This window comes from Leucopleurus acutus (genome assembly GCF_964270905.1).
Source record: "Leucopleurus acutus genome assembly, chromosome: 10".
Classification (NCBI taxonomy): Eukaryota; Metazoa; Chordata; class Mammalia; order Artiodactyla; family Delphinidae; genus Leucopleurus; species Leucopleurus acutus.
Genome location: NC_139153.1, coordinates 24,310,413 through 24,326,987, shown reverse-complemented (window position 1 = coordinate 24,326,987; position 16,575 = coordinate 24,310,413). Strand labels below are relative to the sequence as shown.

The following is a 16,575-nucleotide window of genomic DNA, read 5'->3' as shown; positions in this document are numbered from 1 at the left end:
AGGAAACCGAGGACTTGAGAGCCCATGATATTAGCCCCCATGGTGAGCTATACAGTTTGCATTTTATATGCAGACAAATTTTGGGGGAGAGGAAAATATATGTTTAAAATTCATAGTCCATATTTATATCTTTCTCATTTTTGAAACTTTAAGTAGACATTAGTGCCAGGAGTTTGGGGAAAATAAGTTCTCAGCAACTAGAAGTGTCCATGACATTAAAAAGAAAAGTTAATCAGAGGACATAAGCAAAAGGAGATAGAGATATTCATGGAGAACAATGGCTTTTAAGTGCCTATTATCCCAAATGTTTGCTTGATTTGGTCTTATCATTCAGGTGTTAGTTCACATGTTCCTTCTGTGAGGGGCCTACTTTGACCACTCTAGCTAACATATATCTGCCAAAACCCTGATCGCTCACTTGGTACCGTAGCAAGTACCGTTATCTGAAATTATCTTCACTTTTTGTTTATAAATTTATTTCCTGCGTTCCTCTGATAGAGTATACACACTTTGAGGGCAAGTGCTTCTTGCCTGTTTTGTTCCCTTCTATTAATCCCACACCTAGAAGATTCCTTGACATACAGCACACTCAGAAAATATTTGATGAACAAACCAAGGACTTAATCACACTTTTCAGAAGTAGACTAGTTGTAAATACTTAGATATTTAAAACCTCCAGCAGATGCTTAGGCCTAAGATGCATTTGGCAAGAATTATGGAGTTAGTCCTCACTTAATTCCCAGGCAAGTTAGTGGTTTTCTGCCATCTCAACTTTCTGCACTTCCAGTGAGCTTAATTTTCTCCTTGTCTCTTCTTATCATATTTCCTGGTATTCTTGTGTCTTCCGCAAATAGCCCTTATTTTAATTTTGTCATTTCTTGTTAGGGGGTGCTCCTATGAATATTTTATATATGTAAAACACTTTTTGAAATGACATATGAAAATAGTAAGCAACTTATTCATGAAGAAAATCTTTTATCAGTTACGTGCAAACTATGTCCTATGAACACTGGGTAAAAATTACTCTTGAGAGTCTTAGGATTGTGTACTATCTTATCGTCTGAGCAAACACCATCTTATAAGAGGTATTAAGAAAGAAACTATATGTATTAAGAAAACCAAATGTGAAGGTAAAATCTAGAATGTTTATATATGAATAAAGGATTGTGGTTGCAGGGAGTCATTTAAAAGAGCTATTGAAAATGGGTTTTACTATCTGGTAGCAGATTACCCTGGGGTTATATAATGATAACAGCTACAGTTTGAATTCTGATCATGTATAATACTTTACTTGTATTTTTCTAATCTTCAGATAAAACTGTAAGATATTAACCTTTTTGTTTGTTTGTTTGTTTTAAAATTGATCAGTAGCATGGGCTTGGAAAAGCAAGCTAGTTATTAGTATATGTAGTATATGGCAGGTCTGGAAGCAGAGGCCCAGTCTATGTGATTCTAAAGCCTGTGTTTCTGGTTACACTTTGCTTCCTGCTCATGTTTTGCAGATAAATTCACTATTCATTGCGCTCAGAATTTTTCAGTAAATTGTGTGAAAACAAAGTGGTAGTATATCTGTGAGACTTGGACCGCATCTGTTAACTTGAAGGGGAGCACAGTTTCTGAGTGTTAGAAGATTCTAAACAATAGAAATGGAGCCATCTATACAGGCAGAACACAATGAACTGTGCTTTCTGAATTAGGCAGTAATATTGATTTCAACATCTTCTTTCCTCTAGCCTTTGTGAAGTTTGCTTAAAAATGCTTTGACTGATTTTAGCCTTCTGTCCTCTTTTGTTTCCTGAGCTTTCGCATATATTCTGAGAAATAACCCAGTAGATGGGAAAGAGTTGATAATCTTTGGCATTGTAATGGTTTTGGTACTTAGCCAAATAATTAACAGATAATTTGTTGACTAGTGGAGAAGCAGAAATTGATGAGAGGGTATTTCTTTTCCTTTGTGAAAACACTCTGCTTTTTGTTATTGAATTTGTTGATGCAAAGGTTGCGTTATAGAAATGGCACACTAGAGGGCACACAATGTCTGTGTTTTAAATGTTGGTGGCAGAAACTTCAGTGTGTCTGAACCTTGAAGCTCTTGAGTTGATTGCTTGGCACTTTTTAAAAGTGGTTCGAATTAAAAAATAAAAAACAAAGCTTAATAAATAGTACTCTCCAATCCAAGGTTCCTGAATAATATTATTTAATCCATACGTACTTCATTATTCATCTCTCAAATACAAGAACCAATAGGTATATTTAACATACCAAAAATGAATATCACAGTCGTAAAGTATTTCCATCAAGCTATTTTTTTAAAGCTGTTTTTCAATTACAACTGTAATTTCACATTTGGAAGAACTGGCAGACACTACTTTATTCAAGTGATGAACGTCAAAGTCACACCCAGGAGTAGACGAAGGAGACACAACAAGCAAATGCAGTGAGGGATCCTGGGAAGAGAAAAAGAATATTAGGCGGAAAAACTGGGGAAATTCAAATAAGGTCTATAATTTAGATGTTAGTATTGCAGCAATGCTAATAGTTGGTTTTGATAATCATACTCTGGTTAAGTTCTTAACATTAGGGAAGCTAGGTGTAGGGTATATGTGAGCTCCCTGTATTGTTTGAGTAACTTTTAAGAAAGTCGATAACTTATTTTTAAAAATAAAAAGTTGGGAATTCCCTGGTGGTCCAGTGGTAAGGACTTTGCACTTCCACTGCAGGGGGCCCGGGTTCAATCCCTGGTCGGGGAACTAAACTAAGATCCTGCAAGCCGCGTGACGTGGCCAAAAATAATAACAAAATAAAAATAAAGAGCTGGGGAAAAAAAGAATACCAGATTTGGACATTGTATGAAATACTTTATTTTTAAAACGATCTTCTAAAATAATGACAATTTAAACTTACAACTTAATGAAAATTTAAAAAAAAAATTTATTTATTTATTTATATTTTTGGCCGTGTTGGGTCTTTGTTGCTGCACGGAGGCTTTCTCTAGTTGCGGCGAGCAGGGGCTACTCTTCGATGCGGTGTGCGGGCTTCTCATTGAGGTGGCTTCTCTTGATGTGGAGCACGGGCTCTAGGCACACGGGCTTCAGTGGTTGTGGTGCACGGGCTCTAGGGCGCAGGCTCAGTAGTTGTGGCGCACAGGCTTAGTTGCTCCTCGGCATGTGGGATCCTCCCAGACCAGGGATCGAACCCGTGTCCCCTGCATTGGCAGGTGGATTCTCAACCACTGCGCCACCAGGGAAGTCCTTAAAATTTTTTTATCAAAGTAATAATTGGTAGCAATTCACATAATAGAGAAAGAAGATTTTACCTTGAAAAGCAAGTCTCCTGCCCTGTCCCTCTTCATTCTAGTCCCACTCTGCAGAGGTAGCCTCTTTTAACTGTTTCCATTTTTAGTTCTTCTTATTACATCCATATTTCTGAATAATATGTTTATGCATCTGTGTCTTCATTTGTCAGTTTAGACACACTCTCCTGAGCCTTTGGAGTGGAGGGTGTGATGGAGCTGGCATTATGCTCCTCCCCAACCTTTTTCGGTTACACAAATTTCATTCCTCTGGTTATTTTAGAAACATGAAGTCATATATTTGAGTCTTTATTTCTTATCCCACAAACTTCCAGCATCTTCTTTCTTTTTATAAGATGAGGCTCTTACTTTCTTTTTGCCACCATATCCTCTTTCACCTTCAAGTACCACTTTCTGGATTGACTTTTTCTCACCTACACTTTGATCCTAGATTATGAAGATGGCTGACAGTTTCATCCTGTCCTTCACTCACAGTCACTTCTTTCGTGACGTTTCTGGGTTGATTCTAAAAGTTGAACACCAGTGAAAAGTTGAACGCCAGTGAACTAGTGTGTGTATTATTTGAGACTTCATGCATGATCACTAGGCCATGTAGTGCGCAGGGTTATTCTTCCTTTTGTGTTACCCTGAAGGCGATGTTTCCAACATGGGAATCAAATAGACTCTCTTTTTGCATTCCATCACTTGGTAAAATTTGTCCATATTTTAATTTGCTGAACACTTGGGGCATGAACTTTCTTATGTTTTTTTCCCTTTGGAGTTTATAATTGCCTTTTGGGGGTACATGATTTGCCTTTTTCACTTACTTAGTGTGACAGCCTCAAAATCATGGTTTTCTGTAGTTCTGTGGGTTTTTTGTTGTTGGTTTTTTTTCTCCGTTGGGAATCTTGGAATCTTCCGTCTTCCACTTCTAATCCACCGTGACCATTCACTGTGTCTGGACTTCTCACTGCTTTCCTGGGCTGGATTTGCTGTCGCCTGGAGGTGTCAGAGCACATTGGTTCAGGCCACGGGCTTGGCAGGCAGACTACCTGGGTTGGACCACCGCTCTGCTTCTGACAGTCTTACACTTCTGGTTCCTTACTGTCCTAATCTAATGAAAATATTGGAAGGCATAATAAATATAAGGATATAGCTCCTTTGTTTGAAGGCCTTTATTTTATCCTGATTTTTTTGTCAAGTAATTAGCTTTCTCTAATTCCTAATATAACTTAAAAAATTTCTTACTAACAACACTTAATGGTAACCATTCATAACAATTCTTCGGCCTCAACTGTGTTTCATTGATTTTTTTTTTTAAAGAGGAGGCAATTATGTTAATAAGTTATGATTCTTAGAGAAGCATTCCGATCTTATCAGTTTAGTGTGTATCCTAACTATATTTGGGAAATAAGTGATGAAATTTGTGTGTAGGAAGCTTATAAACTGGTACCATATTTTCTAATAAAGTTCCTCTATATCTTGATTTACGTGTGATGAGTTTTCCTTGTTGTTTATCCGTGAATTATTCCATACTTCTGTTTTGGGAAATAGAGTGATGAACAAGTTAAAAATCACTTTGGGATGAAGTGTGTTTTCTTCAGAGGGTAAATTAAGTATGCCTTTTGCCTGGGAGCAGATATCAATATTATCTGTGTTTAGAGGAGACAGTGATATGTCTTACATGGAGCAACCAGGATCTTGTGAAAGTTACACTCTCTGCTGATTTATCTGTTGGTTCACACAACCGTTTACAAAGATTCTTTCTTCTTCCTTATGGATGTTTAATAAGAGTCTGAAAAAATTGTGTTGTGTAGATAACACATTTGAATAATCAAGTTTTGGACTAGTTTTGATGAAGTGAAGGCACCGAAGGGTCTGGTACATAGTAACCTCTCAGTAAGTTCTTGTCACTTTATTTTTCTGTATTTGAAGGAGGAAGTAGATTGAATTTATCCAGACTCTGCCACTTTACCAGACTAGGTACTTTTCATATGTTTTTTTAATTTAATCTTTACAGTAATCCTACAAAGAATCATAAATGTCAACTGAGTGCTTGAAAAGTGCATACCCCCTACGTATCTAGTCATGATTCCCAGCCAATCTGTAGTGTTTGTCTATCTTGTAAACCATGTTATGAACTAACAGGCAGTTGCCTATTCAATACCAATGAGAAACTGACATTCAGTGGTGTTAGTAACTTGATCTACATAAAATAATACAGTTAGCAGAGGGCAGAGTTGGGCTCGGAATTCTTTGACTGAACTCTTATACTCTTTTCATATCAGTGTATGTATTTCCTTTTCTCTGTTGGGAATGTAAGTAAGTAGGCTTTAAAATGCATAGTAGCATCTTCTTTTTCTTTTCTTCTCTCTCTCCAACATTTTATTTTGAAAAATTTCCACTTACAGACAAGTTAAAACATGTCTTTTTCCCACAATTCACTGACTAACATTTTGTCCCGTCTGCTTTGTTCGTCTTTCTCGCTACAGTATTTTTTCCTGAAACACTTTAAGTAGGAAGCACACACATCCCAGGATAGTTCATCACTAAATATTCAGCATATGTCTCCTAAGAATAGTCATTCCTGTCATAACTACAATACCATTATCCTTCCCAAGAAAAGTAACATTGATGCATTCATATTATCTAATATACGGTCAGTTTTATTAGTTTTCCTGTTGTCCCAATAACAAAGCTTTATAACTTTTTTTTTTTCCTCTCTCCAGGATCCAGTCAAGGATCACACATTGCATTTGGTTGTTAGGTTTCCCCAACCTCCCCGCCTCTGCCCCCTGCATGGCATTGACATTCTTTTAGAGTCCAGGGCAGAGTTGTTCTATGAGCAGTTCCATAATCTGGATTGTCTGATTTCCTTATGATTATATTCAGATTACATATTAAATTTTGTGAGTGTGCATGGATATTGCATGCATGATGCTGGGTACTTTTGTGGCATTGTGCCAGGGGTCACATAGTGTCCCATACTTGGTGAAGCTAAGTTTAATCACTTGATTACGTTGGTGTTCCCTAGCTTTCTGTACTTCAGAGGTTCATTTCTCCTTTGTTTTTGAGAAGTAATCTATGGGGTAATATTCTGAGACCATGTGATTATCCTGTTTCCCAATAATCTTTCACCCAATAGTTTTAACATCTGTGGATGCTTCTTGCCTGAAGTGTTTATTACATTGGTGATTGCAAAATGCTGATTTTCCTAATACTGTCCTTTTCCTTTGAATTTGTTAGCTGGCATTCTTCTGTAAAGAAGAGCTTTCTTCCTTTACCACCTCCTCACCCCATGTCTCCCCACCCCAGGTCCCTTTTTTAGTATCCCTATATACTTATGGATTCTTTTTTTTTTTTTTAATGGCTTAATTGTGATATAATTCATGCACCATACAGTCGCCGATTTAAAGTAACCATTCACGGGGTTTTAGTGTATTCACCGATATGTGCAACCATCAGCACAGTTGTAGATTCTTTTTTATTTAATAATCATAACCCATTTCCATTATTACTCTTTTTGGTGCTCAAACTGCCCCAAATTTGGCCAGTGGGAGCCTCTTCAGGCCTACTGTTCTTACACATTTCCCTGTTAGTCTTTGGGAACTTCCTTATTGGTATATCAAGGTGTCCCAGTCTTTGTACTTTACCTGCCCAATCCTGTAATCAGCCACTTCTCCAAGGAGCCCTTGATTCCTTTTAGTGGAGCGTGGTGTTTGGAAACTAAGATTTGGATTCTAGCTGTATTACTGCATGTAGGCTTTTATTGGGCAGAAAAGCTTTTATTTTATTATTATTTAAAAAATATTCATTTATTTATTTGGCTGCGCCAGGTCTTAGTTGAGGCGTGCGGGATCTTTAGTTGCAGCCTGCGAACTCTTAGTTGTGGCATGCATGTGGGATCTAGTTCCCTGACCAGGGGTCGAACCCGGGCCCCCTGAATTGGGAGTGCAGAGTCTTAGCCCCTGGACCACCAGGGAGATCCCAGAAAAGCTTTTAAAAATTAAATACATTGCTTTTCTTCCTCCTTCCCATTTTCCTATATTTATCTCAGGCAAGAACAACAAGTAATTACTGTTTATTTTGTTTTTTAAGTTATCATACTGTAAAATTGACTTCTTTTTAGTGTACAGAGCTATACATTTTAACAACATGTATAGATTAATATAACCAGCAGTACGATCAGGGTACAAAATATTCACATCATCCCCTAAACTCTTGAGCTATCCCTTTGTAGTCATACTCATTTCCCTACTTCTAATCCTTGGCAACAGCGGATCTGTCATTTAAATGGAATCATGTAATATAAAGTCTTTTGAGACTAGTTCCTATCACTCGTCATAGTGCTGTTGAGATTCATCCCAGTTGTTGTGTGTAACAATAGTGTGTTCCTTTTAATTATTCCACTGTTTGGATATACCACAGTTTGTTTATACATTTACCCATTGAAGGACACTTGAATTCTTTTTTTTTTTTTTTTTTTGCGGTACGTGGGCCTCTCACTACTGTGGCCTCTCCCGTTGCGGAGCACAGGCTCCGGACGCGCAGCGGCCATGGCTCATGGGCCCAGCTGCTCCGTGGCATGTGGGATCTTCCCGGACCGGGGCACGAACTCGTGTCCCCTGCATCGGCAGGTGGACTCCCAACCACTGCGCCACCAGAGAAGCCCGACACTTGAATTCTTTTCAGTTTGGGGCCATTATGAAGAGAATTGTTATAAATATTCATGCACAGGTTTTTGTGTGAACATAAATTTCCATTTCTCTAGGGTAGATACTCAGGAATGGGATTGCTGGGTCATATGGTAAGTGTATGGTAACCTTATAAGAAACTGCAAAACTCTTTTCTCTAATAAATTGGCTGTACAATTTTGCATTCCCACCAGCAATGGATACTCTAAATCTTTGTCACCACTTAGTTTTGGTAGGATTTAAAAATTTTAGCCATTGTAATAGGTGTGTAATGATATCCCATAGTGGTTTTAATTTTCACTTCGCGAATGGTAATGATATTGAACGTGCTTATTTGCCATCCTTAGATGTTCTTTGGTGAAGTGTCTCTTGTCTATTTTTTAATCAGGTTGTTTCTTACTTTAATATTTCGAAAGTTCTTTATATGTTTGGGATGCTAGCCCTTTGTCACTAATGTGATTTGCATGATAATTACTTTCTGATAATCTCTAGCTTGTATTTTCATTCTCTGAACTGTATTATTTATAAAACCTTAAAATTTTGGCAAAGTCCATTTTATCAACTTTTTCCTTTATGAATTGTGCTTTGAGTGTCGTGTCTAAGAACTCTGCCTAACCCCAAGTCCTTAAGGTTTTCTCCCATGTTTCCTTCTAAAAGTTTTATAGTTTTATCTTTGACATTTGCATCTACGATCCATTTTGAGTTGATTTTTATTTAAGGGTGGGGTTTAGGTTCTTTTTTTAAAAAAATTATTTATTTAATTTATTTTTGGCTATGTGGGTCTTCGTTGCTGCGCTCGAGCTTTCTCTGGTTGCGGCAAGTGGGGGCTACTCTTCATGGCAGTGCGCGGGCTTCTCGTTGTGGTGGCCTCTCGTTGCGGAGCATGGGCTCTAGGTGCGCGGGCTTCAGTAGTTGCAGCTTGCGGGCTCAGTAGTTGTGGCTCCTGGGCTCAGTAGTTGTGGCTCGCGGGCTTAGCCGCTCCAGTGCATGTGGGATCTTCCCGGACCAGGGCTCGAACCCCTGTCCCCTGCCTTGGCAGGCGGATTCTTAACCACCGCGCCACCAGGGGAGCCCTGAGGTTTGTCTTTTGCACATGGATGATCAGTTGTTCCAAAAACATTTGTTGAAAAGAATATCTCTTCTCCATTGATATGCGTTTGCATCTTTGTAGAAAATCAGTTGGCTGTATGGTAATGATATTGAATGTGCTGATTTGCCATCCTTAGATGTTCTTTGGTGAAGTGTCTCTTGTCTATTTTTTAATAGACGTGGATCTGTATCTGGAACAAATTTGAGTTGGTTCCTTGTTAGGTGCCAAGCAATGTGTTTTTTGTTTGCTTGTTTTTTCCTACTCAGGTATTTGTGTTCATATTTTGAACATCCCAGTCTTGAAAGATGATGTTTTGATTTTCTAAGACATTTCACCTTTTTTTTTTTAACTGACAGAACTGATAAACCCCCCCCCCCAACTTATGTGTTTTCCTTCTTTTTCCTTTCTAAATCATCTCTTAAGAAAACTGATAGGAAGGACTAAAAACATTCTAAAACTTTTATGTATCTTTTATCCTTTTTTTCTTTCCATTTTTGTAAGAATGACCTATTTCCTCTTGAATTACTGTACCTTTAATATGTGTACATCAGTGGGTTAGAAGCTTAGTTCTTCACCTAACTTTGATTCAGGAGATAGTATTATTTCCTTATATAATTTGGACCGCTCATTTTATTGTTGTTGTTATTGTTGTTACATTGCCATATGGTATAAATAATCTTGACATTGACTTGAAGAAAGAAAAGGTGCTGTGTATTTTATTTTATCCAAACATGAAGCATCTTTGCTTGGAGAGTTATCCTCTTCGCACTATTCTATAAAATACAAGACCTGAAATGACTTATCAAGATGACTCTGCTAGTCTGTGGTGAAGGTAAACTGAGAACCGAGATTATTTGACTCTTAACCTAGCCCTCCCTTCCTAGAATGGAGGGTCTGCAGACTGTGGAATTTAATATGAAATATTTAATGCAAAAGACAGATTATGGAAATTTCCTTTGTATACTGCAGCTTAAAAGAAGTTCACCGTGGTTGCGAGATAAATATCGTTGCTCAGGTGATGATCCAGTGGTTTTAGGTCACCTGAAAATGTTTATTACGTGCGGGGCTCAGCTATGGAGTTAGCAGTGTGGGGATAAGACAAAAGAGGTCAAAGATTCTCCCCTCAGAGAGCTTCTGCTACTTGTATGTGGAAGGGCACGTATATGCATTTGTAAAGCAGTTCATCAGTAGTTGAAAACAATAGTGAAAGTGCTGGCAAGTATAGGAATGAATAGTCAGGGAGTAAACCCCTTCTCTGGATGAGTTGAATTTTAGGTAACCCATTTATAAAATAGAAAAAGGTGGAGGAGAGTAATGGAATCCGTGTGTTGATACTGGGGGAAACATTCTTAAAAAAAAGTATGCTAGCTGCCTTTAAAAGAATTTTTTTTTTTTTTTTTCCTACCCCCCCGTACGGGAGCCTCTCACTGTTGTGGCTTCTCCGGTTGCGGGGCACAGGCTCCGGACTCGCAGGCTCAGCGGCCATGGCTCACGGGCCCAGCCGTCTCCGCGGCATATGGGATCCTCCCGCCCTGCATCGGCAGGCGGACTCTCAACCACTGCGCCACCAGGGAAGCCCTAAAAGAATGTTTTTTATGCTTCAAGTGGTACTAAAACCCTGAGCTTGGACTTCCTGCTTGTAATCACGTGTACTTAACCTCCTTTTGGGGTTGGGACCTTTGTTAACCTTTGTTTTTTGAATGCCTAATTCTTGCCTCAAGTTAGAAGGGAAAAATAGAATTGCAAGTCAAGATGGAATTTGCTTGGAGGGCTCTCTGTAATGTTCTCATGTAAATTATAGGAATGGGTCTTAGAATATCAACATTAAATAGAAGAACTTAAAAAAAAAATCCATCTGGTACTTGGCCCCCCGCCCCCCAAATCAGGGTGCTGTTAGCTAATTAACACTGCTTATAATACTTAGTAACCTATTTACAATGGGTTTTTCATTGATTACCAAAAGTAAATGTTAGAGTGACCTTTGTAAGAAATGTTTCCCTGAGGCTCAAATGTGTGCGTAGTAAAGGCAAACGCTCTGCCCTTGGCTCTTAGGTGTGGGATTTCGCTTCAAAGATTTTGAGCGAAGTGGTTCTCAGTACCATTAAAAAAATAAAGCGTTAACCTCTTACCAGGAACACTTAATTTTGATTCTTCATGTTGAAATAAAGTTAGGTGCATGCTGACTATTACAGAAAATGACTAGATACAGAAAAAAATGTTGCCTAATTCGTTTCATGCAAATCAAAACCCCAAATCATTTACAACCGGTTTCACAGCTTAGAGAGTATTAAACAGGTGTCACCCATATTTTGGGGCTTTTTGAGGCATTATTCAACACATGTCAACTTGTGCTAGCTTTTGCATTTTCTCAAACTTGCTTGTGTGTGCATTTTTAATAAAATTATTTAAAAAATATTCTACTTTTTAATATAAAGAATTGGAGCCATCAAAGTTGGCAAGCATTAAGCATGCTAATTAGTTCAACATACTGACCAGTTCTCTGAATTATTAGTTCAAAGAAGCGTGTGGACAGGGATGAAATTAGATTTGGGCATTTTTCACTCTAGTTGTTTTAGGATACTCAGGGCTGCTTTGATGTGTAAATAACATGCGTTTTCATGCATGGTACAGGATACATCAAACATGTTTAAAACTTTGTCTCAGATTTAGAACTCATCATTTGTATCCAGAATTGGATATACACACTTGTAAATGTCCAGCAACTTTAGAGAAAACTTTTTTGAGTTTGTGTTTGATAGTTAAAGTGCAGGATATGTTATTTTTCATAATATGTATGCACGGGCTTATTATTTTTCATAAACTGACGTAAATAGTTGTAAGGCGATGCATAAAATTTACTTTATCAACTGCTAAAATATATTCACTTATTCAAATGTCAGTTTTAAGACTAAGAGCTTAGGCAGCTATGAAAGCATAAAGAGTATGTGTTTGTGTGTGTGTGCGTGTGCGTGTGTGCCTACATACATATACATATATAATTGCTTACGTGTGTATATGTATATAAGTATAATTACATACTTTTAGCTGTTTGTGTGGTAAAGATAAACATGTTGACTTATCAGCTAAATGTTCTGTTTAAATTTAATTTTCTAATAACTAGAATTAAGAGCAAACCTAGTTGTCTGCACATTAAGTTTTACAATTTACTACCTCCTCTGGCTTTTATGTGGGAAAACTTGTGTCATCATGAATAATTTTTGTAAGGAAGGGCATCCATTCACTTAGTCTTAGTGAAATTCGACTAAGAGGGTAAGAAGTGAGAAACCCATGACTTTCCATTTCCCCCAGTCGCTGATCAGAAGGCTGCATTGTAGGCTGTGCTCCAGCCCAGTGTTAGATGCAGGGGGCCATGTGACAAGAGTTCAGGCAGTGTCCTTTGTTGTGTAAGCCTCCTATTTAGAAATAATCTCAGAAATATTAAATAACAATGTCTCGCATTAATGAGAGAGTGTAAAACATACCCTTTTGTTTAGTAAAGTCATTTTTTCTTTTTGGTTATTAAACTACATGAGGTTTCATAACACATTCTATTTTGTGGCTTTTCTTTATCAAAATATTACTTTAACAGTGGCTTCTTTACTCCATCAGGTATTAGTATACTGAAGTTCTAGTTGCAGTTATGTCACTTACTCTCTTGTGCCTTTTGAAGTTGTTTGATCTCCCTGGGCATTGGTTTTCTCATTGTCAGAGTGGTTGGTAAGGGCTTCCCTGGTGGCGCAGTAGTTAAGAATCCGCCTGCCAACCCAGGGGACACGGGTTCGAGCCCCGGTCCAGGAAGATCTCACATGCTGCGGAGCAACTAAGCCCATGTGCCACAAGTACTGAGCCTGCGCTCTGGAGCCTGCGAGCCACAACTTCTGAAGCCTGCGCACCTGGAGCCTGTGCTCTGCATCGGGAGAAGCCACCGCAATGAGAGGCCCATGCACCACAACAAGGAGTGGCCCCCGCTCTGAGCAACTAGAGGAGGCCCGCATGCAGCAGCGAAGCCCCAGTGCAGCCAAAAATTAAATAAGTGAATAAAAAAAAAATGGTTGGTAAACTTGTGGGCCGTACCAGGCCCCACCCTGTTTTTGTAAGACAGCCTTATTGGCCCATATTCATGTATGTCTCGTCTGTGGCTGCTTTCATGCTACAGTGGCAGAGACTGTGTGGCCTGCAAAGCTTAAAATATTTATTCTCTTTACAGAAATAGTTTTCTGAATCTCGGGCTAAATCCATCTCTAAGGCCTATCTTAGATTTCCTTTATGTCAACTTCTCTTTAATTCTTAGGGTCAGAAGTCTTTATTCCTATTAAGGATATAGTATATCATATACCATGTTTCAGTGTTCATTTTTCCTCATTACCAACTTTGCTACTTACGAAGAGAAAGAAAATATTGACTAGATCATTTGTTCTCAAAGTGTGGTCCCTGAACCAACTGCAGCAGCATTACCAAGGAAACTGTCTAGAAATGCAGATTCACAGGCCCCAAACCTTCTGAATCAGAAACTCTGGGGGTGAGACCCGAAACCTGTGCATTACAAGTCTTCCAGGTGATTCTGATGCACAATGATATGTGAGATCCACTAGGCTAGATGATAACAAGTTCAGTTAAAAGATTTTCTTGTTTTCTTTTTTTTTTTTTTTTTTTTTTTGTGTTATGTTGGCCTCTCACCGTCGTGGCCTCTCTCGTTGCGGAGCACAGGCTCCGGACGCGCCGGCCCAGCGGCCATGGCTCACAGGCCCAGCCGCTCCGCGGCACGTGGGACCCTCCCGGACCGGGGCACGAACCCGCGTCCCCTGCATCGGCAGGCGGACTCTCAACCACTGCGCCACCAGGGAAGCCCTCTTGTTTTCTTTTGAAATAAAGAAAAAACTTAAATTCTAGAACCATTTGGTAAATCAGGAGAAAAATGAACTGTTGGATATTATTACAGAAACTAGAGAAATTATTACTTTTTCTTCTCCAGTAAAACGTTTTGTCGTAAATATATGTAGAATTTTTTTAATGTAATGAGAAATTCCTGAAAGATACATCTGTGTCACCTTCAGCATAATTTTTTTTTTTTTAATGGGCAAAAGGAAGAGTAACCACTATGACTGATTTCTTCATGGGATTTTCTTTTTTTTGGTGGGGGATTGCTTTGAGTTACTTTGAAGCTAATGATTTGAAATAAACAGTTTTCACAATAAAAGAATTATTACATCAACAGTTTTTTTGCTTCTAAAGCTAATGCTTTAAGAAATAAGCATTTAGGAGGTACAATAGCCTGTCTGCTGTGGCTCCCTTTCTTGCCCATTTTGTCAGATCCATGTTGAAGTGACTTTTTCCCAACCCTGGAAACCACTAGAATTCTGAGCACCAATCAGACTACTCATCTCTGTTAGGAAAGATCACAAACATAATGCTTCATATTAAATCTCAGAGAGAGGAATAGCAAAATTGTACATGTCAAGAAAGCATTACAGGATGACGTTGTTATTTGGAGAATTGCTTTCATCTTTGAGATATCTCACACCTGCTTCATTTGGCACAGGCGGTTTCCATCTCATGAAAAACAGTCTTTGCTCTCCTCCAAATCCCAAAGTATATAGACATAGCATGGTAATAAGAGAAAACTTTTAACATAAAAACTTACTTAAAGGTGCTATCTAAAAATGCAGGGTGTGAAAACTGAATTAAATAACTTCATTTTGTTGAAAAGGGACTGTTGGTTTCGTGTGTGTGTGTGTGTAATACAACATACACATATACACACTTATTATATTATTATATATACACTTATACATTTATATATACACATGTGATATATGTGAATGTGTATAAACACATTTCCATATATGTTATATATATATTTAAAACAATGCATACAACAAACTTTCATATATAAAACTGTCTGATGTTTTTAAACTGCTTCTAAATTCTGTGTTAACTCTCAGTCACTAACAAAGTTCTGTAGGCCAAATTTATTATGCTGGTTGCTTTTACTTTTTCTAAAAATTTTAGAAAATATTTATTTATGGGACTTTGCTGGCAGTCCAGTGGTTAAGACTGCGCTTCCAAATGCAGTGGGTGTGGGTTCGATCCCTGGTCAGGGAACTAAGATCCCATGTGCTGCATGGTGCAGCCATTTAAAAAAAAAAAATTATTTACTTATTTTCTGCTTTTTAAACTGCACCAAAAATATAAGGTAATTTAAAGGGAGAAAAAGTGTGCGTGTGTGTGTAACCATCCCCTGATACAGAGTAAGAGTTAAATATTTCGAAATACTAATATGATAAATTCTGTGAAGTCTTCTTTTCTTTGGATAAACAATTTTGGCTTTTTAGAAAAGGTTATAGGTGTTTTGTTTCTATTTTTAATTAAACATCGTGATTATTTGAAAGTCATGTAACTCCTTGAGAAGCTTCCTCCATGCTAGCGATTTTTGAAAATTTTGCTTCAGTTTTTCAGTGGACAGAATCGGACTTTTTTTTCACATTTTATAGATGACACATTTGGCTGTCCCTGGGCAAAATCCAGTTAAAAATAATAGTATTTAATATTTAATAAACTACCAAGCTTTTGGAACCATCTGGAACTTTATTTTCTTTGCATGCAGCATCTGAGTTTCAGCTGTTAGCATTTCTCCTTTGCTCTGGGAAGGGTCAATTGCTTTTAAAGTCTTTGATGCTTGCTGTGTCAGCCCTTTTCATATTTTCAAAATGCCCGTGTAAAAGGGCTTTTCGTCCATTCATGCTGATAATTCTTTTGAACTTGAGGTTTGAACCAAACTAATCAAATTTAATTATAGCTCAAATCCCGTTACAGTGAACTCCAGTAGACTTCTAGGCTAGGTTATTATTATTATTTTTTTGTTATACTGGAATTCAGCCATAACCAATATTACTAGAAGTAAGTGGGCTATTGACTGTATTTTGGGAGATCTTTTGTAATGTCCAGACTTCGTTATATTGACATTGGTAAATATGGATTTGAATTTCCATTCTTTTCTAAAGAATACTGAATCTCATGTACAATTTCTCTTTGTGTATACTTTGGGTGATCTTTTCCTTTTCATCTTTAACAGTTTGAACAATTAAATTCTAAAAACTACTTTCTGAAAGAATCTTTCAGTTTTGTTGTTGCTGTTACTTGTTTTTTTTTTTTTTTTTTTTTTGCGGTACGCGGGCCTCTCACTGTTGTGGCCTCTCCCGTTGCTGAGCACAGGCTCCGGACGCGCAGGCTTAGCGGCCATGGATCACGGGCCCAGCCGCTCCGCGGTGTATGGGATCCTCCCGGACGGGGGCACGAACGCGTGTCCCCTGTATCGGCAGGCGGACTCTCAACCACTGCGCCACCAGGGAAGCCCTGTTACTTGTTTTTTGTTTGTTTGTTTTGAAGATCCAAGGCTGAATGGGGATTTAAATACACCCTCCTGGGAGCACCACCATGGTTTGTGCATATTTATTTGCCTGGTGTTCTGAGAGAGACGGGTTTTTTCCCCCTATTTGCTT

At 38.2% G+C, this 16,575-nt stretch overlaps 1 protein-coding gene across 1 annotated transcript in view; it reads left to right on the top strand.

The window, feature by feature from the left end:
* SLC25A26 (solute carrier family 25 member 26) overlaps nucleotides 1-16,575 on the top strand; it is a 143,457-nt gene that overhangs the window by 48,612 nt on the left and 78,270 nt on the right. The window lies entirely within an intron of this gene.